This window comes from Marmota monax, unplaced genomic scaffold (genome assembly GCF_021218885.2).
Source record: "Marmota monax isolate L192 unplaced genomic scaffold, Marmota_monax_Labrador192_F-V1.1 WCK01_AAM20220418_F8-fsc00029, whole genome shotgun sequence".
In the NCBI taxonomy this organism is placed as follows: Eukaryota; Metazoa; Chordata; class Mammalia; order Rodentia; family Sciuridae; genus Marmota; species Marmota monax.
Window position 1 is genome coordinate 14,572,283 of NW_026693024.1, and position 25,891 is coordinate 14,598,173.

Consider the following 25,891-nt stretch of genomic DNA (forward strand, 5'->3'; position numbering starts at 1 on the left):
CAGCCAGTGCTTTTACAGGAAGTTACAAAGGTGCAAGGGAAATCCAAGCCTTGACGAGGTCCTCAAAGGTCGACCTGTTCTTGCACATAAATAGAGTGGGAAGTCATCAGGGTAAGAAAGAGAGAACCACGAGAAAACCAGCAGATCTTTGAAATTGAAAAAAAAAAATAATGCAAAATGAATATCAGGCATTTCCTTGGGGCAGGAAGAAGTATAGCCCTGCCTGTCCACTGACCTTATGGCTCTATCAGATTTAGAATATCACAAATATTCTTCCCAAACTCTCAGGAACCAGGAGAGAGCAGGATCCCTGTACTGTTTTGCATTACAGTGGAGACACACCACAGTCACGTTCGACTTACACACATCATGTTTTTCACACAACATGGTTCCTAAATGTATGCCAATGACTTCATCTGGTGCTCAAGAAAGGAAACAGAGATGTGTTCCAATAGAGAAAAAAACTGGCTGTGTTGGTGCCATTGAAAGATGGTGCTGTATATGCAAAGCCTACCTACTGTTCTTTAGAGATGATGTAAAGGACTTTCCTTGGTGAGAGAGGGCTGGTGGTCTAGTATCCCAGGGGCTCTCATGAGCAGCGTTGGCCTTGGTCCAATGCCTCTCAGAGCCTGCTATTGCAGACCATCAGCAGAGGAGAACAAGAGGATGGTTGGGTCTCCATGGAAACCATCTTCCCCTTCTTTACCACACCTCTGCACAATCCTTCTCTCTTTTCCAATTTTCTTAATGGAGAACTTTCCACACATCACAAGTGGGGCCATCCAGGTATAGCAGTGACTTTATTGAAGAGAAAATTTAGTGTAGTGCACTTTTTGTGGGAACTTCTACCCCAGTCAAATTATGTGGGTGGCTTGGGGCTCTGGGCATACGTGTAATACAATAGCTTCTTCCAGATAAGTGTCACCACAGGTCGGTGATTTCCTAAGCATGAGAAAGACTCCAGATTGTTTTTGCTATTAGATCATGCTTGGGATTAGGGCTCAACGGGACACAGTCTGTGTGCTCTCTGTTGCTGTGGCTGAGGTTGCATAATTTATAAACAATGGAAGGTTATTTGGCTTACAGTTCCAGAGGCTGGGAAGTCAAGAGAATGGCAGTGACATCTAGTGAGAGCCTTCTTGCTGCGTTAGAACATGGCAGAAGTTGTCACGTGGTGAGGTGGCAAGGGACAATCAGCCCTGGTATTTCTTCTTCTTATAAAGCCAGCAGTCTATCACGAGAACCCTACTATGATGACTTTATCTCATTTAATTACCTCTCAAAGGCTCTACCTGAAAAGACCATCAACATAGGAATTTGAGTATGAAGTTTCAACCTGAGTTTTGGAGAGAATATTCAAGCCATGGCAGATGCCACATGGAGACTATTTCTCTGTCTGCCAATCATGAACTCTCTTTCCAGCCTAGTGGTTGTCAAGTTGTAAGAGGAAGGGAATTGTATTTAGTTTTGCAATGGGGAGGAATTTTGGAGAAAATGTGGAATCAGAGGAAAACTCTGAATGGAGAAATTCATTTGAAAGAAAACAAGAAACAAGAGGCAGAATGGAACCTCATAGTACCAGGGGCGAGTTGCTGAAAGATTACTGGGACAATGTGATTGCTACAGGGGAATGAGGTCACCAGAAAAAAAAAAAAAAAAAACCTTTGCTTGGAAACTAAATTTAGAATAAGGTTTCCATTGTTTGTCTTACAGTGGCCAGAGTTCATGAGTGTCTTGCTTTGACCCCAGGGGCCTTGTTTCTTCAGCGGAGGCCAACTCTGAGTAAGAGGAAGCCATATATCTTCTAAGAATACTCCTGTCTTGGGCTTAGCTCAGTAACATTAACAGAGGGAAATGAGGTTATGTGAACTTCCCATGGATGTGTTATTGGGAGTGGCAGGGCTGATACAATGGATTCCCTGTGAGGCACGGGGAGAGAGAGAGAGAGAGAGAGAGAGAGAGAGAGAGAGAGAGAGAGAGAGAATGTCAAGTGGATTCTAGAAATTCTCCTGGGTTTTACCACTCAGGAAAGAGCAAAGAATATCCTAAGACAGTGAATCCTTAACAGATATCACTCCATATACAGTTGGCCACCACATATACTAGGAAATGCCCCTAAACTAGATAAAACAATGCAAAAATCTTCTAGTGCAAGTGGGTTAGGTGTGGGATATTTTAATGGCGGGGGTCAATTCTGATGCGACTCATTTGCTGATTGTTCCATTTTCCCCATAAAAACCTATGACCTGGCAGTCAGTTGGCTAAGTTTAAAATCTACTGTATCTTTTCAATCTCCCAGAGCAGAAAACTGATTTGAAAGAATAAGGAAAACAAATTCTTGGGCAAGAGAGTTTAGAACTCATTCAGAATTTAGCAAATGTGAACATTATGATGTAACATTGGATAATAATTTCATCTAATCCTAGAAACAAACTTTCCACACACCCCCATATCACACCTATATGCATGCTGTGGACACACAAAAAAAATTGATTTCTAATTTCCAGGAGGTGTTAATCAGAGCCCCATAGAAAATATGCAACCTGACCATGGGGAAAAAAGAGATTCTTTCTTTAAACAAAAGGCAGCCTTTTGGATTAGCACAGGACGTATGCTCCTATTTTTATTCCTAATCTTGATTTCCTTCCTGAAGTATAAGTGGGGCAGGATTCCCCAAGGGGCAAGGCAGAACATGGAGGTATCTGAAATGGAGGGAGAAAATGTCTTTGAAACTGACCCCTAGACTCCATCCACCTTTGGAACCACCTGAGACACAGAATCTTAACTATCCCCTCCTCAGACCATAACCCACCAGTTGCCTCTGTGTGTGTGTGTGTGTGTGTGTGTGTGTGTGTGTGTGTTGCTGGAGATTGAAGCCAGGGCCTTGCACATACTAGGTGAGCACTCTGTCTCGGCACTGTACCCCCAGCCCCTCTGTAATAAGCCATGTTTGTCATACACATTCTCTTTCCTCTCTTGTTAACTCTTCCAACAGAATGGTGACTCTCTTGGGAGTGCCGGCCCCTGCTTGCAAAAACTCCACCAGCTTTTGCCTGTGTCAGTAACTCTCAGCGCCAGGCCCTTGTTGCTTGTATAAATCGGTAACAGAGGTACCATGGCTCCTCTGGATCCAGTAAAAGGGGAACTTCCTTCCTGGACACAAATGTTCCCACTCATACAAGTAAGAGCAGAAATTTAAACTTTGTGTCAAGACACCTGCCCGTGTACTTCTCACCTTGAAAGTAATCTACTGAGAATGTTCCTAGAAGAAGGTTCTGCTCAGCCCGTGGGAGAATCAGGAGCTAAGTATTTGTTCTGCGATGACCTGGGTTGGCCAGGTCATGTGTTCTACTCAAACACAACTGGTCAGGGTAGAAGAGAAGAAAACTCCACCTGCTGAGATAAGGTGTGGGTGCCACAGGGTACTCACCTGAATCTCTATATAGCACCTTTAAGAAAGCACCTTATTTGGCCTAAGTATGGCTTTCTACCTGAACCAATGAGATAGTAGCCAACACCCAGTTAGAAGACTCCAGTGTATTTCAGAGAAGATAGAGTATAGTGACGAAGATCAAGAACAGCCTTGCAGTCAGACCCCTGGGCACTGATGAGCCCCACAGCTAATGTAATATATACATACACTGCACATGTCCCCAGTCAGCTCTGGGGACTTGTTTCTCTGTCTTCCCAGGTGTTCCCAACCCTCTGTTTTGTATCCTAGAACCACTTCTTCTCTTCCAACACAAGGACAGCCCCCCAAAGAAGAGTTCCGTGGCCTTCGTAAGTCTAGCTCGTCTTTGTAACAAAAGAGTCATTGTCATTACGGAGTCTTCTCTCCTTCCATGTGCACCGTATCCAGCGTTCACTGTTCTGAACAGCTGACTCTGTGAGATGTTCACTAGCATTCACAGATGACAGGTAATAGCTTCTTCAAACCACTGTGCGAGGTGAGTCGGGTCTGGGCACCCAGAGGCTACAAGGCCAGCACCTGGGTTTGTGTGTGAGGAGGCTCTGTGGCCAGGCGAAGAGGGAACCTTGTGGAACCATTAGGCCACCTGTGCTCAGGAGACTTATTTAATAAAACCTTTGTCAGGCAGGACAGTGGAGGAGGGGGCTTGGAAGACCCAGCCAAGGTCCTCAGCCTCACTTTGGATAGTCACTTTTGTTTAGTCTTTAGGATCAACTTTGGTGTCACAAAGTTGCCATAGCCTGTCAGTCAAGAATGATTTTTACTTTTAAAAAGGGTTGAGGAAAAAAATCAAAACAGCCCTATTTCTTGATGCATAAAAGTTATATAAAATTTACATTTCACTGTCTGAGAGTAAATTTGTATCAAAAGCACAGTCCTACCTTATCATCCATTGCTGCTGTTAAGCTATCTTGACAGAACTGAGTAATAAAAACAGAGACCACCTGGTCTACAGAGACCGAAAGGAGAAGGAAAAGGAGGAGGAGGAGGAGGAGGAGGAGGTGAAGGAGAGGTTGGGAGGAGGAGGGGGAGAAGAAGAAAGAAAACAAATGCAAAAAAGAAAGATGAGAAAAAAAAAAAACACTATTTGATCCTTTACAGAAAAAAAATTTGCTGATTCCTGACAACTTTCAAGTTCGTTCTGAAGTTCAGCCTTGAACATTAGGTAGACTCAAGTTCTCACTAAAAGGCATGCGTGATTTAAAAAGAATTCTGTTACAAAATAGAATAGACACTTACTTTTTATTAAAATAGAAAAAAAGGTATAACATATATTTTTCAAGACAACATTTTATAAAATAGAAACTGATATGGGACCCAGTGGTGTGAGAGACCTAACAAGCCTACTCATCGAGGAAACGCTAATCCAAGCTAAGGCAAGGTTCTGTTTTCCACCTTCAGAACTGTCAAGAACACAGAAGTCTAATGGGAAGCTCTGAGTGGGGCAGCGCGGGCAGTAGCTACATGGACAGACACTTTAGACAGCCGGATGGAGACTCCTATTGGAACGGAAGGGTGTTTCTTAGAAAGTCTGGCCATTCCCACCCCATCCCAGGTTTATTGTCTGTTATAAAGAAATTCTAGCACAAGAGGAAATGTTCATAGAACATAGACACAAATGTTCCTTCCATTCAGCCTGGCAGGTTGTACTACCAGCCCCTTCAAGGCTGTGTGGAGCCCTGTGGCTAGTTTGGGCCACTGAGTGGTGACCAAAAGTGACACATCATAGCTGGAGCATATTCAAGGCAGCTGTGAGACCCTCCATTATAACCCACAGGTCACAGAAGAAATGACAACGGAAAACAGAAACCACTTCAAACTGAATCACAAAACTTCGTATCAAAGCTTACCTTTGTGCTACAAATACTTATCATTATACTACCAAATACTACATAGCTGAGCGTTACCCATGCTTAGAAGGGAACTTATTGCCTCAATAGCATCTATTAGGAAAGAAGAAAAGCTGAAAAATCAATGCACTTTGAGTCTGAATTTGGAATCCCCAGAAGCAGACCTTGAACCAGAGATTCAAGGGCAAGTAGTTTATTGGGAGTGAGTTAATTAGCTCAGACTGCAGTAACCAAGTCCCACAGACTGGGTGGAATAAACAAAAGAAATTATGTTCTCACAGTTCTGGAGGCTGGAATCTGAGATCAAAGTGTTGGCAGAGCTGCTTTCTCCTGGATCCTCCCTCCCTGGCTTGCAGGTAGCATCTGCACCCTGTGTCCTCACATGATCTTAGCTGTGTGTGTGTCTTCATCTCTTCTTAAAAGGACAGCAATCAGATTGTATTAGGGCACACCCACATGTCCTTATTTTAATTTGACCACCTCTTTAAAAACCCTGTCTCCAAATACTGTTGTACTGTCTCCAAATTCTGATGTATGAGGGCCAGGACTTCAACATACACTTTTTTTGAGCATTCATAGATGGAATTTGGGGTGGTCACAATTCTGCGCATAACAGGGAGACAAAAAGATCAGCAGAAACAGGTGGGAAGTGAGAGAGGGAAGGGGAGACGGCCAGGAAGGGGTCTGTCATAAAGGAGCTGTCAGGGCAGGTGGCTGTAGCTCAGTTACCATTGATTACTAGCAAAACTCTGTAAGACGAATTGTCTTAGCCAGAGGGCAAGAAGACAGGGTCCTTTAGCCCTTAGGTTAGGTAGGGACTTACACTAAGGCTCTTAGTTCCAGGGCACTTCTATCCACTGTGCATATGGACTAAATGAGTTTGGGCAGTCCTCTGCAAAGATGCAGGTGCAGGACGTGGGAAGTCTGGTTGATGCATATGGGATTATTATGGGGCACATGGATGGGGTCCGTTAAGCAGCCCTCTCCAGAAGTTACACAAAGACTGGCAAAACAAATCCAAAGAGAAGGTAATAATTAAAGCAAATTCAAATGTACGAACAGACAATTTCCACAAAACCATAGGCTGGATCATGAAATACTAAGAAAATTTAAAAAAAAATGGCTCTTAAGACTAGTCAGTTAGAGATGAGGTATCAATAAGCAATGTAAAGAATGTAAAAACCAGACATCATCATGGATCCTGTAGACATGTGATCATTAAGAGAAGAAGAAGGAGAAAACAAAGGAAGGGTGAGTGCGATTCTATTCCTGAGTATATAATCAAAAGAATGGAAAATAGGTCCTCAGCCAAATGCACACACATGCTCATAATAGCACTATTCACAAAAGTCAAAAGGTGGAAAAAACCCAAATGTCCATCAACAGGGAATAGACTAACAAGTTATGGTATATCCATACAACAGAATATTGTTTGGCCATAACAGAAATGAATTACTGATTCATATCGAAACTTGGATGACCCTTGGGAACCCTTATACTAGGTGAAATAAGCCAGCCACAAAAGGTCACACATATGACATAATTCTATTTGTATGCAACATCCAGAATAGGTAAATCCATGCAGAAAGAAAGTAGATCATTGTTTGTAAGGGCCCGTGGGAGCAGGGTATGGGGCGTGATTACTTAATGGGAACAGGGCTTCCTTTGGAGGAAATGAAACTATTTTGGAAATGGAGATGTGATTACACTACATTATGAAAGTACTGAATTTTTTATTGAGGTTAAACTCACAAAGTTAAATTCACAAACTAAAAGTGTTTTAGTTCGTGTGATGTGAATTTAACCTCAATAAAAATAGAGAGAGAGACAAAAAGAGTAGAGATACCCGGCAGTTACTCAGCACCACCATGGGCCCGTCTATGATGACCTATCAAATGGATAATTTTTAATATTTTATTGATTATCTTAAATATTTGCAAGGGTCCCACCAGTCTGGAATTGTTAGTATTCATTTTTGTGGAGGAGAAAGGAGTTCATGGAGAAGAAGGTGGTGTTTCTCTGCTTTTCTTTCACTTTGATTTGCAGAATTGATCCGAAGAGTCCTTACTTTGACAAGGAAACATGGGTGAGTTTTGGGGGGTGTCGCAGTTCATACAAGCGGGCCAGGGAAGGGTTAGGTGCTCTGCCATTCCAAATATAGTCTGCGCTTGGCCACTAAGGAAGATGAATCTGCTGCTAGCAACAAGTACTTAGAATGTGTGTGATTTGGCATGTCTCAAGTTGTGAAGTAGATGCTATGCAGGCAAAAAAAAAAAAAATTGATGATGTTATGGGGAGGGGCTGTAGGGTGTTAATTGCCATCTGCAGCGCCTGGGGGGTGGGTGGAGAGAAGTGAAGCATCTCTTCCTTTTTCTAATAGATTTTCAGGATGGGAAGAATCACACTGCAACTCCCAAGCATTTGGGAACTGTTGTCCCCCAAAATCGGAAAGTATATCTAAGGTGAAGCTGGAAAAGCTGAGCCCTCTCTGCAAACTCACTTTGCAGATTCCTGGATATCAGGAGGCAAAGCCAGAAGATCTCAATAGGCACTCGCCCCTTACAGCCCTTATACAAGGCAGCAGATTTAAAAAGAACAAATGCAAAGTAGCTTCAGGGGAGCAAGCGGGCAGGTTGTGGGACCTCAATTCTACCTAAGGTTGCTTCTGTGATTTCTGGGAAGGTAGGCCAAGACAACAGGGCTGGGAGCACAGGGGACTCTAAGCCTGAATCCCAACCCTACAGGAATGTGAGCTAACTGGTTCTTTGGTGTGGCTTAGAACTTTGAGCAGGCTCTGAGAATCAAATGTGTTAATCTCTACAACTCCACCTGGAAAAGTAGGTTCGTCTTAAATCTTTATTTTAATTTTACGAAGGAGAAAATGTCAGTGCAAATCTTAAGTTAAATGGACAAATTAGCATTGAATCATAGGTCTAAAATTTTGAAAAGACGTTTGGACTAAGTCCAACAAGAAACCTAACTATTGAAAAGAGACGGAAAGGGGAAGAAAGGTTAATGTAAAATCAAAAATAGAAAGCCTTAGATAGACTCTCACTTTATTTCTTAAAACTCTGAATTTTTACCCTTATTCAGCCATCAGATTGATCAGAACTCTCTATTGATTTAAACTCTGAGAGGATTTCTGCAATTTGCCTGAATTAAGTCAAGCCTGGGTTTGTTTCTTTCTTTGTTTCTTTCTTAATTTCTTTTGTAACTGTATTTTTTTTTCTTATTCTTTTCTTATACACATAAACTAAAAAACATTTTAACCATCTTTAAGTGCTCTATGCAGTAGCATTAGGTACATTCACGTTCACTGCTAGGGAACGGTCGTCTAGGCAGAGAATGTTAAGGATGAGTCTTCTGAATTGGTTTGGGGGATTCTGGAGTTGGCTCCCTAATCTGATTAGATTTAAATAAGCTTAATGGCTTTATTTTCCGTAGTGAAGAGAGCACTGATATTCCACAGTGTGATTGGGCAATATAGATGTGTAAAATATCATATACTCATAATAAACCACTTAAAGGAAACTATGTAACTGTGAAAATGATACTTTTGAGCATGTCTCTCTCTCTCTTTTTTTTTTTTTTTTTGCAAACTATGAATATAAAGGGATTGGCTAATTGACTCAAATGTCACTGGACCAAGGGGAGAAGGAAAACAGCACAAGGGTTGAAATTCCCAGGAAGTTTCCCTGAAAGCTTCTATGTGTCTCCTCAGGTGACACTTAATCTCCAGGACTGAGGTTTCTGGAAATCAAACACAGAATCTCATCCAGAAGCTGGCTAAATCGCCACGCAAGTTGAACTCACATCATTGCAGTGTTTGCTGTTAAGGCAAGAGTATCAGTTGGTAAAGATGAGGACGCGCGGGGAGACCTTGGTAAACCTGGCAACACCGAGCTTCTGAATATTGATGTCTTCTTAGCTGGTGGGAGAACCCACCCCACCCATTGGGAAAGTGGGCAGCTACTTTCCCACTCCTGGTATCAGCAGCTGCTTCACCCCGGACCTCCTTCTGACAGGATTGACCCTGCATTGCCTGAGGAAATGGTAGTGGCTTCCTCGGAGGCGGAGGCGGATACAATGCCAGACAATGATGGATCTCCCCAAGACCCATCCTTCCACTTCCCTTTGTTTCTAGATCTCTAATTTGACGTGAGTCCCTGCAGTCCTCTCCGAAATGTCATAAAATGTGACTCGGGAAATGGGGCTTATCGAGGTTAGGTGAGCAATGGTGTTTTAGTCCAGGTCTGTGTCATGTTGGATCAGTGGGTCTCTGAGCCCATCCTGTGGTTCTGGGATGCATAATTAGAATATTCAGCAGCTGGTAGAATCTCCACATTGATTCCCTAGTCTGTGGAGTGAGGGCTAATATGGCAGGAAAGAAAGCCATTAGAACTTCCCCTCCCTAAGAAAATATTAAACTAAAAGCAGTACTGTATCTCTGAAAGGATGGTGATTAATGCCACCAACAGCTGAAAAAACGCAGGAGTGTGATTTCTCCCTCATCAGCCCCATCCAGCTTGCCTACTTGGCCTGTGCAGAAGAAAACTAGGTCTTGGAGAATGACTGTGGATGAGGAGCAGCTTAACCAGGTGATGATTTAAACTGCAGCCAATACATCAAGTGGGCTTTCATGGCTTGAGCAAACTGACGTATCTTCTGGTACCTGGTATGTAACTACTGATGTGGCAAATGCCTTTGTCTCTGTAGGTGTCAATAAAGAACCAGAAGTGGTTTGCTTTCTGCTTTCAAATCCAGCAATAGCGCTCACCATCCTACCTCGGGGGAATATCAGTTGTTCGGCACTGCGTCATAAGTTAGTTCACAGGGATCTCAATGGCCCTTCCCTCCCAAAGATAGCAATTTAGTTCATTACATTGACAACATTATTCTGATTGGCCCCAGTGAGAGAGATATAATAACAACTTTAGGCTTATTGATAAGATATTTGTATGGTACATGGGAAATAAATCACTGATTTAAAAAAATCCAGTGAATTTTTATCAGTACCTCAGTGAAGTTTCTAGGGGTACAGTGCTCTGGGGCATGATGCTACAACCTTTCCAAGGTGAAAGATCAGCAACTGTTGCATCTGCCCCTTTCCACAATCAAGAAAGAGGAACAATACCTTATGGACGTCTTTGGATTTGGGGAGCCACATATTTCTCATTTGGTTGTGTTACTCCAGTTCATTCACTGAGGTGTTCAAAAGGCTTCTACTTTTGTGTGGGTCAAGAGAAGTCTCTGCAAGTGCTATAGCTGGTATTCAAGCTTCGCTGTCACTGGAGCTATATGATTCAGCAGATTCAATGGTACTTGAGGTGACAGGGGCAGATACGAAGGCTATTTAGTGCCTGTGCAGGCTTCTACCAGTGAGTTTCAGTGTAGGCCTTTGGGGTTTTGGAGAATAGTCCTCCTATTATTTTTAGCTAATCACTCTCCTTTTGAGAAATAGCTCTTGGCCTGCTACTGGACCTCAGTTAAAACTGAATGTTTAACCAAGGGTTACCAATTTACTGTAGATGGCAACCTGAGCTATTCCTCATGATCTGAGTGTTCTGACTCACCAAGCCCTAAAGCTGGGTAGGTATAGCAGCCTCCATCATCAAGTGGAAATGGGATATACGGTGGGACTTAGAAAGCCCTGAGGGCATGAATACGTGGCTTGAAGAAGTGGCCAGAATGCTCAGGTTCATGGTCATTATCCCTACACACGGCCTTTTCTTTCCAAATCTGTACCCGTGACTCAAGGGGAGTTCCTTATGATCGGCTGATGGAGGAAGAGAAGACTTGGGCTTGGCTTAGGCATGACTCTCATGATAGGCAAGCACCAATGAAAAGTCACAGCTGCAGTGCTACAGTCCCGTTCTGGGACCTCCCTGAAAGACAGTGGAGAAGAGAATTCCTCCCAGTGCCAGAACTTTACACAGTGTACCTGTTTGTTCAGTGTACCTGGAGAGACATGGCCAGTCCTGTGATTATATGCCGACCCGTGGGCTATGGTCAATGATTTGGCAAGATGGTGAAGGACTTGGAAGGACCATGGCTACAAAATTAGCAACAAGAAAACTTGGAGAAGAGACACATGGGTAGACCTCTCTATCTAAAAAAGGGTCAAATATTTGTGTCCATGTGAAAGCTCACCAGAGGGTGACCTCAGCAGAGGAAGATTTTATTAGTCAAGTAGACAGGATGACCATTCTCTGGATGCCACCTCTTTCTTCAGCCATATGTGTCATTGCCCAATGGGCTCATGAACAAAATGGTCCTGGTGACAGGGATGGGAGATTAGGTCTGGGTTCAGCAATACGAACTTCCATTCACCATGGCGATCTGGATACAGCCGCTAAGGAGTGCCCAATCTTCCAGCAACAGAGAACTACGCTTAGACCCGGATATGGCAACATTCTCTGGGGTCATCAGCCAGCTGCAGGTGGAAGGTGGATTACCCTGGACCGCTCCCATTATGGAAGTGTTCTGTCCTCGTTGGAATAGACACTTACTCTGAATATGAATTTACTTCCCCTTCACCGAATGCATCTGCCCAAACTACCATCCGTAGACTTATGGAATGCCTTATTGTCAGCATGGTATTGTGTATAATATTGCTTCTGATCAAGGAACTCCATAGTAGATGAAGTATAGTAATTGGCACCTGCTCATGGAAGTCACTGGTGTTACTATGTTCCCCACCATCCTGAAGTAGCTGGTTTGATTGAATGGTGATGGCTCCTTGGCTTTTTAACCAGGATCAAGCATCGACAGAATGGTGAATGGTCCTCGGGAAACATAGTTACAGCACCAGTGAGGTGGCAACCCCCCATGGGACTGGAGAAGATGGAACATGTTCTGAATCATGTCCAGTATGTGTTATTTCTTTCATGGTCAGGATTTACAGGTCCAGGAATCCAGGGGTGGAATATTATCCCCAGTGACCCACTAGACAAACTTGGCTTCTTGTCCCCATGAGTTTGCCGTGCAGACTCAGAGAGCTTAGTTCCAGAGGGAGGCATGTTTCTACCAGGAGACGCAACAACTGCCACCTTGAACTCCCCGTGGCTCTGACTCAGCAGGCAAAGGACTCACTGTCCTAGCTAGGGTGACTGATCCTAGCCACTAGGGGGGTAACTGGACTACTCTTCCATAACAGAGGTACAGAGTGTATCTGGAGTATAAGAGATTCCTCAGGGTAGCTCTTCATATCACCATGCCCTGTGATTAAGGTCAATGGAAAACTGTACCAACCCAAGCTAAGCGGGAACACCAGGTGGTTCAGACCCCCCAGAAATAAAGGTATGGGAGATTCTACCAGGGTAGAGACCCAAGGCTAGCTGAGGCTCCTACTGAAGGCAAAGGGGACACAGAATGGGTGGTAGGAGAAGAAGAGGGTTAGAAACACCATTTACTACCACACAATCAGTTACAGCAATGAGGACTGTAATAGACGTCAGTATTTCCTCCTTATTTTGTTGTGAATGTGGCTGTGTGTTTGTGCGATACTGTTTCTTTTATAAGGGCTCTAAAAACCAGTCCGTAAATTTACTTTCAAAAATAGTAATGAAGGCAACCCCTGGAATTCTTTTAGTAGGAGAAAAAATATATATATATATACTTTTCCATAATTGAATATCAACATGATGATAGATGAGGAACAATATAGTAGAGAAATACCTGAGAAATAGTCCAGTCTACAAACTAATAAAATATATGCACTTAAACCATGTACATTTTACAGTATCAAATTAATTGAAAAAGATTTAACCCTTCAATTTCTGGCCAGGTTGTGTTAAAATTTGAAAGATTTATCAGCTTCTTTAATAAACATTGCTAAATACTTATTAAAAACTATTAAAATCCAAACACCTTTGCTAGTGCTCACCTGCAATGCCCACTGGGTACACAGAATTCACCAAGCCGGGTTTGACACTCCCGGGAACTGTGTGGCTATGCAGTAAGAAGGTCTCAGAAATGATTTAGGACAGAGTTTGGGGTGGTGCTACGTGTTTTGGCGGAGGGTTTAAGGAAGTGAGCCTTGCTCTGGGTTGGACGCTCTCAGGAAGTGAGAGCAATTATATGAATAAATCCGACAAAGGAAAGACCAAGGCAAGGCTAAATACAAAACTGGCCAAGAAGCACTAGTCACCCCTGTTATCCAGAGAAGGGAGACTTTGGGTCATTTTTGTGGTTTAGACAATGGTGACGTGGTCTTGGACTTGTCCTGATTGATTTGGCTTAGCCTTCCCTCATCTGAGGAAGAATAGTTCATAGTGAGCAGAAGAACACCACGGGCCAGCTCTGAGTGCCAGGCCAGCTGCTGGATGCCAAGGGCTGTTTACTCCTTCTTGCATTTCCACCCAAGTGCCATGCGAGTCAGCCGATAGGCTGCCATAACAAAATGCCAGACTGGGGCTTAAACAACAGAAATGCATCTCCTGATAGTTCTGAAGGCTGGAAATTTAAGGTCAAGGTGTCAGCCTATTTGGTTTCTGCAAAGGCCTCTACCCTTGGCTTGTAGATAATTCCTCGCACCCCACCTTCTATATTGCAGGTCTGGGATCAAATCCAAGGCCTTGCCCATGTCAGGCAAGGACTCTACCACTGGGCCACATCCCTGGGCATTTCCGTATCTTCATGTGGCTTTTCTTCTGTGACTATGGAGGATGAGAGAGACCTCTGGTGTCTCTTCATGTTATAAGGATACCAGTCATATGGATCAGAACCTCACACTTATGACCTCATTTAATTACCTTTTTAACATTTCTATCTCCAGGTACAGTCACACTGGGTGGTAACGCTTCAACATGCGAATCTGGGCCAGAGGGACTCAGTTCAGTCCCTCACGCTGGACAACTGAGTCCAAGATTTCTAGAGAGAACCTTCACACTATGTAAAAGTAACAGCCACATTGATGGTAGCGTTACCTTTAAAAGTTAAACTTAGAAGGTGGCCAGTATCTAACACAGCGGACTGGAAAATCAGGTGAAGGCTCAGAGGATGAACTGGCTGAGTGTGGCTCAACTGGTCTTAGAGTGTGGATTAATTGGTAACTATTTTGAATTATTAATTTTTCCATGTTGCTATCATATTGCTTTTGCAGCGATTATGGTGCAGATACCTGGAGTCGATGAAAGCAGAAAGTGCTCGGGCAGCACGTTTCGGTGTCCCTGGGTACAAGACAAGAGAAAGAGGGGACCAGCAGGCTCTGAAGCTAGGGAGGGGACTCACAGAAGCAGGGGGTTGGCAAAGACCAGGCAGGGGAGCAAGAGACAACTTGGAAAATATACCAGGTTCCTGACTTTCCTCTCCATGGTCCTGCTGTGTAAGACCCACATGATTCCCGGCTCCTGCCTTCCGGCCTCAGTCAGACTCCTAAGCGGGGTTTTCAGGATGCCCCACAAATGGATAAAGAGGAAGACTAACCCCATGTCAGATCCCCCTCCCTTGGCCCTGATGAAACTCCCTTCATGAAAACCTTCTCCTAGAAGGAGACAATGAACTTGAGGGTTTTTTTCCAGTCTGCTTGGTTATTATCCTGCGAGCTGTTCTTTCAGTTGTTCACCTAAAAGAAAGAATTGCCCCCCATGTAAGAGAAGGGGAGTAAAGGATCTGGGTTGTGGATCTTGGTAAAGGTCTGAGCCTGTGGGCTGCACCATTATGGAAGAGAACATACTGTAGCTGTCAGTGTCAAAGCAGAGTGCAATGCTGCCATCTGAGCCACATCTATTTACAGAGTGTGACTCGGGCCTCTCCCTGACAGCGGATTTCCCCTCATCCTCTCTGAGTGACCGGGGCCAGCATGGCCTCACGACCCTGAGCCCCTCAGACCTCCCTATGACGCCTCCGCATCCCACCCTACTCGTTCACACAGGGTCCTCTGGAGGTTAAAAGAGTTGATTTTGAAATGAAACGGCAACTGGAAAAAAAAAATGCTTTTATTTTCATGTGGGAAAAACCTCATAAAGCATTTATTTCTCTCGATTAGTGTTCACAACAGCTGCCTGCAATGCTTTCTGCAGCCAATTTGTAGTTGATCTTATAGAACAGATCTCTCCTCTTGATCTGGTTTTCCCCCTCTGCACATTTGTTCTACTTAAACCTTTCAGCACGTTTGTTAACTTGAGTGACATCTGAAAAAAAAAGAGAGAAATCGCCACCCCATTAACGTGGAGTCATCCGATCCACGGGGATGTGCATGGTTCCTTTCATGGGGATGGCTTGGTTCCCTCCCAGATGTTCCCTTTCAGCAGATATCATTGTGTTTTAAAACTTTGGATAATTATAGCTCTGTGAACCTACAGTACGAGATTTGTTGGCTCCAGTCGGCTCCTGCTCCTGGTGTAATAGCTTCATTGTTTAGTAATCGCCTATTCACAGGGCGAAGGAATCCGTGGCAGCAAAGACATCCATTCACAGCACCGCCCTGTGCTGGATCAACAGAAGCAGAAGCAGTCGACCAAGAGACCTCAAACACCGCCTGGTCGCCTGGCCACGATGTGACCAGGGACGTTTTCCCTTCTGAAATGGAACCCATCTTCACTTTTTCTTTGGTGACAAATCCACCTTCAAGCCGTTTTGCTGGTGAAGTCCCTGGGTGGGATGTGCCCTGTGGCTGGTGTGGGAAACACGGTGCAGCTGAACCATGAGAAAAAGATCCTGGGATGGGATGTGGAGCGCTGGGGAGTGGTCACCCAGGGTCTCCCAGAGGGGGGGGAGGAGAAATGCCTGTAAGCTAAAAACAGTTCCACCTCTGGGAGACCGTGGGAGAGTCGGGGGCCTCGTCATGTAGAAAGAGGTACAGAGCTGCTTAGATTCTGTGGGGGATCTTCACCAGGGAGCATGGACCCTGTTTCCCAACTAGGATTCCAGTGACCCTCAGAGCCCAGGGGATTGCAGTGACATCAGAGCCCAGATGCCTCCCGCTCTAGGGTCTGCCTGCTCACACAGGAACACACGCCTTTGGAAACATCTCCCCTCCCTTGCTACTGTTGCTGAGGCTCCTTGGGAAACCTACTTAGAGGACAAAGGGCTTGGGCCAAACAGAACTGATTTCCACTAACATTCAGGGTGGGCCTAAAGCCCAGCGCCAATCCCACAGCCCCTCAGCAAGCCAGCCGGCATGCACACCCCACTCCTCCACCTCCTCCCTTGCTGGCCTGGTCCTCATCCTGCAGACCCCAGAACAGCAAGCCAGAATCTTGAGAGAGAGCGGATGAGATGGAGAGAAAAAACAGGATCATTTTTTTAAAATAATGATGATAAATGGTGTAAGTTTAGAATATCCATCGGTAGCTGAAGCCACGTGGACCCAAAGGGTGAAGATGGTAACATGCATCCACCAGAACAGGGTGCTCATGACTGACCACTAGAAAACACCCATCAGTCTATTCTATGTCTATGTCTCTATGTGAACACACACACACACACACACACACACAGTTATGCACAGTTATATACTTTACATGTGTAAGCATATATATATTGAAGGGGTCATCATTTTGGCATAAAACTTGTTTTAAAGAAGAACATTTAAAAGCTTATCTAAAATTCACTTATACAGCTATTAACTCCCTATTAACTCCCCTTTTAGGGGATTTCCTGAAATTCCAGGAAGGAGACAGATTGCCCATTCCCGTTAGCATCAAGAAAATCTAATGGAACTTTCCACACTTGCCCATTAAAACCCTAAACTCCCCCGACCCTCTTTTTTTGTTAAGTTGGTGTACAAACCTTTACCTCTGGGTACACAGGGACTTGCTCACAAGTAATTCTGCATTTGTAAATAAAGCTTTGAATTCCCCCCTCTTGATCTGTTTATTGTCAGTTAATTTGCAAGCCCCTGTTCATTCAAAGCTAAGTGAGTGGAAGAAAAGTCTTCCTTCAATACTGTGCACACAGTCCCTGCAGACTCTTGCCAAACACCCACCAGAAAATATCCTGCCTGCTGTGCCAATACCCTGTGTCACTGTCACCCTGACACAGTTGCAAACTCAGCAAAGGACTGGGACTCCTTCCTCCAGGTCTCTGCCAGGTGAGCATGGGATGCCTGCTGCACCTGTCCCGTCTTCCTGGGGCTCATCTCTCCACCACCGCTGAGGTCTGTGGCCTCCAGGATGTCAAAGTCACTGGCCTCCCTGCAGTGACAGCAGAGGGCATGGGCACTCTGGTCCCTGGGGTATTTTCTGGCTCCTTTCCTCCATATACAGGGAAGTCACCCCCTCTCATGAGGGTCTGCTTCAGGGTGAAGGGGGAGAGGAGGTGAGAGTGACCTTCCTCCTCTGCTGTTTTCTCAAATGCCAGATCCTGTGCGGGGGGTAGGATGTCCTGAGCCCCGTCACGGACTTCCAGCTTCAATATGACCACCTGGAATGATCCGCACACAACTAAAGCTAGGCTCAGACCACATGTGGAAGAAATCCACTCTTCACATCACGTTAAGAAAAAGATATGAGAGGTGGGCAGAAGATTTTCAGATCTGAGCAAGCATTCAGGTTCAGAAGTTCAGTAGGTTAGAAGGAAAAAAAATATTTAAAGAAATTTAGGACAGCAGTAGTCACTCACAAACATTTCGACTAGCATTTATATGCTCTCTGGTTCTGCTGACTCAGCTTCAGATGAATATTCTGGAACCTTCTATGATTATTCTTTTAATCTCTCTCTTTCACTCCTCACTCCTCTGCCCAAGGTCCTGACTGTACTCTTCTTGTTTCCCAAACAGACATGGTTGAAATTTTCCTGGCTCTAATAGGATCATGCTTTGGGGCCTGTCACTAACACAAGCCTCTTCATACCTGTGTCTCTCTTGGCGTTTAAGAGTTCTACTTCTCCCCCGCAAAAAACCCCAAATTGATGAAGCTCAAGTTCCCCTAAAACATCACTTCTCCCCTAGGAGAACACTGGCATCTAGTCCCAAAAGGGAGAGCAAACGTGAATCCCTGCATCTGTTCCCTTTTCCAGAGCGGAGAATCTCTAAGGACAGCCTCTGCATGCTGGTAATAATGGTTTCTCACAGCGTGGCTTGAGCATTGCTAAAACACTGCCGCCCAGCCCCAGCCAGTGGCCCAAGCAAGCAAGTCATTCCATCTATGTCCCTGAGGCTGCCATCCTTTCCTGCCACTTGCTGCGGATGAGAAGACAGTGCTCAAAGAGCTTGCAAAAGATCATGCCGCTGGTTAGAGGTAGAACCCGAAATCGAACCCAGGTCCTAGACTCCTACACTGGGGTTTCTGATTCCATCCCATAATCCATCAGAAACATTCGTTTGAAGAAAGAAACAAACTGGGTCTTTCTTTATGGAGTTAGTTACTTGAAGAGGCACTTGGCCTGGCAGCGGGGTGGGGGTGGGGGGGCAGTAAACTCAACTCGTCATTGTCAACATTCTCAGTTAAGACGAAGCTAGCTTTGAATGTAAAAAAGCAAGGCTCTCTGGCACATGCATCAGGAAGGCAATCCATCTGTTTCAGGGGCTGATGTTCCGAAGGCCCTTCACACATTTTGACCTGACTGTTCAAGAGTGCTTTAAGACCGGATGCATCCTGCACATGCTAATATTTGTGCTGGTGGCTGGGCACAGAATCCAGGGAGGCGAAAGTCAAGGGGCCAAGTGACACAAAGGAATCCAACAAGATGAACTTTCGGGTGTTGGATCAGAGGGGAATACAGGGCAGAGGTCAAGGAAGGGACACTGAGTTCGCTAGCACTCTCATGACAAAGTACCACCAACTGAGTCACTTAAAAAGCTGAAATTTATCACCACGCGGTTCTGGAGGCTGAAAGTCCAAGAGTAAGCTGCTGCGTGTTCTCTCTGATGGATGTGCTCCTGGTCTTTATCGCAGCTGCTGCTAGTTCCTCCGCTTAGGGCAGCGTGATTCTAACCCTCACCCAGTGTTTTCCCTATGTATGTGTGTCTGTGTCCAAATTCCTCCTGTTCATAAGGACTCCCAGTCACAATAAATCAGGAGCCCACCCTGCTCCTGGATGATGACTTCACCAATCTTTGTATTTGTGACAACTCCGTTTCCAAACATTTCACATTCTATAGGCACTCAGGGTCAGGACTTCGGGATGATTCAACCCACTAGCTCCCCTAATTTATGTCCTTTTCACCTGCAAAATGCACTCGCCCAATCCCAACAGCCTTCAAAAGTTTCACCTCCTTCAGTATCAACTCCAAGTCCAAAATTGCTTTTGAATAAGGTTGATGAGGCCCAAAATAAGATCTGTTCCAGGGGAACATTCTTCTCTAGGCAAAAGTCCATGACAGGGGACAAGTTGGCTGCTTCTAAGAATACACAGCATTGTCAAGACTGGCTTGACAAAAGAACTGAGAACGATTGTCTAGCCAAGCTGACACCGAAAATCATCAACACAGCTACTTTTTGAAAAATTAGAAAAATATGTCCATGCTGGGGAAAGTCAGGAGGAAGCACTTGGTGAAGTCTTTGGGCTGATTGTCCTGGGCTGTGCACCAGAGGGGCAGGTACCCAGAGAGTCAGCAACTGCGGATTGTGTACAGAGTGGTTCTCATCTGTCAGAGTGGTTTGGATCAGAGGAACGGACAGAGATAAACTATGTTGTCAGCCATAATGGAGCCAGGAATTTTTCATGGTGTAGATGTGGTTTGTCCCCTAAGGGTTCAGGTCCCTATAAGAGGTGAGGTAGTGCAAAGCCAATCAGTCCTTTGGGGGTGTTGTCCTCAGAAGGATTAATATAGTTCAATGGTTAGTTCCCTGAAGTGTAGCTGGTTTTGAAAACAGGGAGCATGACCCCTGAGTTGCTCTTGCTTTCTATCTCAATCATGTGATCACTCTTGGACATGCTTTTATCCCTCTGATGTCATCAACCATGAGATCTCACCTGAGCCGAAGAGAAGTCAGCACCATGCTCTTGAATCTCCAGAACTGTGAGCTAAATAAACTTCTTTTCTTTATAATGTACCCAGCCTTGGCCATTCCATTATAGCAACAGAAATTATTAAGACATGGAGGGAAGCAGAGAGGAGTGAGTAGGGAGTCAGATCAATGCAGCACCAGGAGGAGCTAGAGAGGTACCAGATCTCACCACCTAAACTAGGACTCTTTGGTGTAGGGGCGTATTTTCAGCTAGAGATCACTGGAAACCCTCAGATGCAGGAAAAGCTCTTAAAAAAAAGGCATGCTTTCTCTTTGTCAAATAACTCGCATTCATAAGGGAGATTTCCATTTGTGGAGGTGTCTCCTTTCCCCAGATCAGGAAAAAGAGAATTATGATAAAAGTCTTACCAACTCTTATCATCAGAGGAGAAGGCACCAACTTCAGTCTTCACAACAAACCTGACTAAGCCACCCTTGCTCACCAGCCCTCTCCTGCTCACTAATTGTCTCTACCGCCCAGCCCCTGCCCCAGACACCCAGAACAGCTGGTAGTCATGAGTCTGCCTTAAGTGAAGCAAGAGGAAGGGGGGGCCAGCCTGCAGGTGCCCGTCCTCAGGATACAGCCAGGAGCCCAATGTCAATGCAAAGTCAAGGTTCACTTCTAGAACTGGCTTCCCTCCCAAGGGAGCAGGAAGGAGGAGCCCAGTCTGGGGGAGAGGAGAAGGCAGGTGTCCACATTGGAAGACAGTCCTTCCTCCTGGGTGAGGATGTCAGGCAGTTCCCGGGCTCATAGCCTCCGTGGAGCCTTCTGCTTGTTCGTCTGTCTTGGGTCCATCTTGTGTGTGCAGAGAGACTGGGCAGCTGGGACGTATGCAGATATCTCCATGTCAACCTGCCCGGCACTCACATGCTATGCACATCACAGGACAGGTGACATTTTATTCCTTTGTCTTGTTAACTTGCAATCTCACTCAGGGTCTCCTTCTTTCCAATGAAGGGAAGCCGACGGAGGTCTCAGCCTCCAGCTTCCCCTTGACAAGGAGGCTGCTCCAAACTGGGATCGCTGATTTCCATTTCAAAACTGTGTTCAGTTTAGTCGATTTAAATGACTTGACTCTTCTCTGGGAGATGACAGTGGCATGTGAGTCCAGCCAGTTCTTTGAAAGGCAGCAACACACTCCCTGCCGGGACGGATGGGGCTCCATCACCCATTGTTTATCTAGGAGCAGGGTTGTATTATTGTCACTCAATTAGTCCAGACAGTGGACACAAACGACTTTCAACAGCAACATTCTGGTGCTGGGCGAGGTACATAAAATGCCCAAGACCATCCTAACAGCTAGCTAATAAAATCAGAATGTGCCTTTGTCGACTCCGGGCGATGACTCAGATTGTCCCCCTCCTTCTGAAATCGCTTCTTAATCTAATTACACACAAATATTTTCACTTTAGGAAAAGAACATCAACCTCAGTAATCAACAGTTCTGTTCTCGATTTATTTAGGAGCAAGCCACCAAGGTTTTTGTGAATGTAAACTTCGGAGCAGAGTTTATCTTCCACGTGCAAACGAGCATGTAATTTTTCTTCCCAAGGTCAAAAAAGGATTGCTTGTGGGGTTTTCCCCTTCAAGGATTTTTTTTCCCCTAAGAATTGCACAATCTGTCATTTCATAGGCACCCATGAAAGCCACTCCTAATCACTTGTCGAAGATAAGTTTCTCCCTGTTTACACTAACTACTGTGAAAATGATATTATACGCAAATGTTTCATCTGTTTTGCAAACATATGCTTTTCCTACACATGTACTCTCTGCAGAGGCAGTTACGTGAAATAGGAAAAAAGGCCCTTTGGAAAAGCCAGGAACGGATGGATGGAGCCAATCAACGTTTTTCAACTCCACCTTGGAAACAAGAGTGACCAACACCCAGAGATCACCTTGGCCATTGTGCTCTGAATGGAATGAGGCCTGGTTCTGGACTCAGACTTCCAATTCACAACTGAAGAAGCCGAGGGTCAGGGAGGTCCCGAGATTGAGCTCTGGTCAGCACTAGATTGTGTTAGTGGGGATTGGAGTCAGTAACTGAAACCCGGTTCTGTTGGCCCCTTGGACAGGTGTGTGATGGAAACGTGGATTCCGGGGGTTGGGGGAGTGAGGGTGCCTCCTTCTCGGTGGCCACGAGGGTCTGAATTCTGCAGTTCAGGCTGAGTTGCTCAGTGTCACTCCTCTCCGTGGCTGGCAGCCCCCTCCACCTCCCACCCTCACCCCCAAACATGCACTCTCTGGTCACATGACATTTCTGAAGCTTTCGCTTGAGTGTGAGGTTGGACGGCATCCAGGCCAAACATAAAGACCCCCTCGAAGCCGGCCCTCCCCTCCTCCCGGCCCTGCCAAGTTCCCTCTGGTTCCAGCCGTAGACGGGGAACCAACATTAATTACCTCACGTCTCAAAACTCCATCTCTGGGCAGGCTCGGCCTCGCCCCCTCTCTGCTCTCTCCTCAGGGTGAGAGGAAGGGGTGCTGCTGGCAGCCTGAGGGGAACTCCTCTGTTTACCCGTGAGCAGAAAATGACATGGAGTCCGGGGCTGAAAGCCACAGTGAAAGAGGCCCCAAGGAAGAGGCAGGAGCTTCTGAATGAACTGGAAGTCGAGAGGCCGGAGCCCTGCCCTCCTGAGCCCGCTTCTGGCTTCCACCAGGTTTCCAGCGGAACTGGACGTGAACAGCCATGTCCACACAGTGGCCAAGAGCCCGGCACCCCTTGCTTTGGTCCCCAGTGAAATGCCTCTGTCACTCACCTGTAGGGGACAGCCATTGTACTCAGGAAGCGCATGTTTTAGACAGTTCCTCTCTGGCTCCATTTCTTTATCCCAGAGATTCGACTAAACAGTCTCTCAGTGTTCCTATCCTTGCCTCCTGGCGGTGGGGACCACTCTTTGAAGCTTTTAAAGTGGCCTCTTAGTGCAAGTCCTTATTCGTCCCCATCTCTTACCTCCTTGGAGAAATGGTGAATTCAAGGAGGAGGCAAGCAGTGTGTCATGAACGTCCGGGGAACGGGTCAGAGTGCTTGGGCAGGTGCACAGGGTTATTTTACTAAGGACAAGTTGTTACCTAGGGATCACCCGCCGTGTGTATGCCCTTAAAAGAAAAGATGCGTGTTCACAGTGCCGTTATCCTGCGGGCCCCAGTCCTCCGGGGCGTGGTGACAGGTGGTCGGTTTCTCTTCCTTCTCGGCTCGCCCTCACAGGGTGAAATGCCATCCCCATCTGGAAGCTGCCAGCCAGCTTGGCGGGCTCCCCTGGTTTCCGCTGGCTAACGTTTCAGCAGCGCTGGGTTCTGGCTCAGAAAACCTTGCTCAGGAAACCACACCAGTGACCCCTCGGAGCCTGGGGGTCCTTCTGGACCTCTCTGCCGCGACTTTTGAAGCTTGCATCCTCTCTGAAGGTCTGGCCTCTCTTGCCTTCTGAAACCACAAGGCTGTTAGAGATTCTAATCTCTCAACACAAAGTCACAGTGGCACCCACAGTGAGATGTCACCTGGGGTCACCATCGCCTGTCTGTGGTGGAAAGTTCCAAGCAGTTGCAGCTGCTCTTGACATCTATCAGTTGACTGGGAGAGAGCCCCCAAACCAACAGGAAGGTAGGTTTTCTGAGACATGTTAAAAATACATTCACTTTGGTTTACATACGAGGAATTGCTTTTAGTCTGAGGAAGTGGATTTGACAGGGACCTCGGGGCTCCGCGGTGGCGTGGCATGACTCACTGGTTTGCACCTGGACAAAACCAGTAGCTTGGATCCTTCTGCTTCTGGGTCGCTGCTCTGCTCTCCTGACTCCTCTCTGTCCCTGCATTCTGGAGGAGGAGGTGAAACTAATCCCCAGGCCGCTTCTGCATCCCGCTCCTCCTTCCTCTCTGGGCTGGCTGGCCCCTGCTAGGCACCACGCTTTTGAGAAGCCAACAGTGAGCTTCGGATTTCAAGAAGCAATTTCTTGCTCATACAGGATAAGGACTGTGACTTCAGAAGTCTCTCCCTGGCAGGATAGGCTGGGGGCTCAGTTGCTAACAACCTTCTGCCCAAGTCACACTTCTGGGTCATGCGAGCAGGTTGGCTAGACATCTATGATCCAGAGGGTTCTGACTTCACTGTAGGGTCTCCAACCTGAAGGATGGCCAGGAAGTTACGCCGATTCTTTGGCTACTGGGTTTTACATTCTTTTCAGAAGGAGTGACTGGGAAATAGAGGAGAAACACAGGTGTACGGTATCCTCCTACTGGTCTGGCTCTTGACAAATCTCCATGCAGTCCAACAAAGAACACGAGGATCAGAAAAAGTTGAGGCAATGCTGGGGACAGAGCCCAGGGACACTGATGGGTTTTAACTGTGGGCTTATGGCAGGACCCAGGGCACTGGAAAATCCACAGTGACCACCCAGATCCCTGTGTGCCACAGAGTTCTCTTGCAGGTAGTGAACCTGTTCTGTACACAATTGGCAATGACTTCTCAGCCAGGGCTACCGGGTCTGATCTTAGCTTGGGCAGCCATAACAAAATGCCACAGACTGTGTGACTTGAACAAAGGATATTTAGTTCTCACAGTTCTGGAAGTCCAAGATCAAGGTGCTGGTTACCTGAGCTCCTAGGGAGGACCCCTTTCTGGCTTGTAGATGGCTGCCTTCTGGCTATATCCTCACGTGGCCTCCCCACTAAGTGTGCACGGGAAGAGACAGAGAAGGTATCTTCGGTGACTCATCCTCTTATCTTATAAGGCCACCAGTCCTATTGGATGAGTGTCCCACCCTTATGATCTCATTTAATCTTAGTTACCTCCTAAAAGCCCTATCTGTGTATGTAGTCCAATTGGGGTTTAGGACTTCAGTGGGGGAATATTTTGGTGGGGGTTGGGAGGTAGGAGTTGGGGCAGTTCAGTCAAGGGCTGGTGCAGGGGCTGGGACCAAGTCAGTTGGGAGCCCTTTATCATTTTCATGCACCCAGTCCCAGGTGTGCTAAGCAGCACTTGTGTCTCTGTCCAGCAGGGAGCCGCCCTCAGGGTCCTGGAACTATTTTGAGAAACCAATGATGGACATTCACTTCCTTCCAGAAATAACAGCCCTTGACCAGCAGATGATGGGCGGGTAGGTGGCACGGACGCTGAGCTCTCTTGGCCCTGATCAGCACAATAGTGGCTGTCATAGGAAGCCCTGGGGACAGTGGGAGTCACATCTCGATGTCTCTGTCCCCGAGGCTTTGTTTGGTACTGTGCTCAGTCCCAGCAACCTTCCTCTCTGCAGCCCACTTCCCAAATGGCCTGGAGAAAATCCTGCCATGAATTATTCAGGGTTTGCTTCTGGGGAATCCAACCTAAGACACAAGCCAAGGCACAAGTGAGTTGTTTGCTTCCAGACTCAAACTCAGCAGCCCTTCTGCTCCGATCACCACTTGAAAGATCACGTTTCCTAGTTCCTGCATAAAGACTCCAGAGTGAAAAAAAAGATCTATGACCCTGTTGTGCAAGCATAACCAGCATCTTTGTTCCTAATCTACAGGATTGCTTCCAAGATCCCAACTCAAAGTCAGCACCAGGGCCCTAGGGGACAGTCTGCTTCCTCAGTCTTAGTTCAGAGAAATCTAGGCCTTGGCCAAAGCTTCTAAACAAGTCACACACCATCACGTGTTTCTCCTCCCTCCAGCCCAGAAGATTTCAAAGCCAATGGGGCCATATAT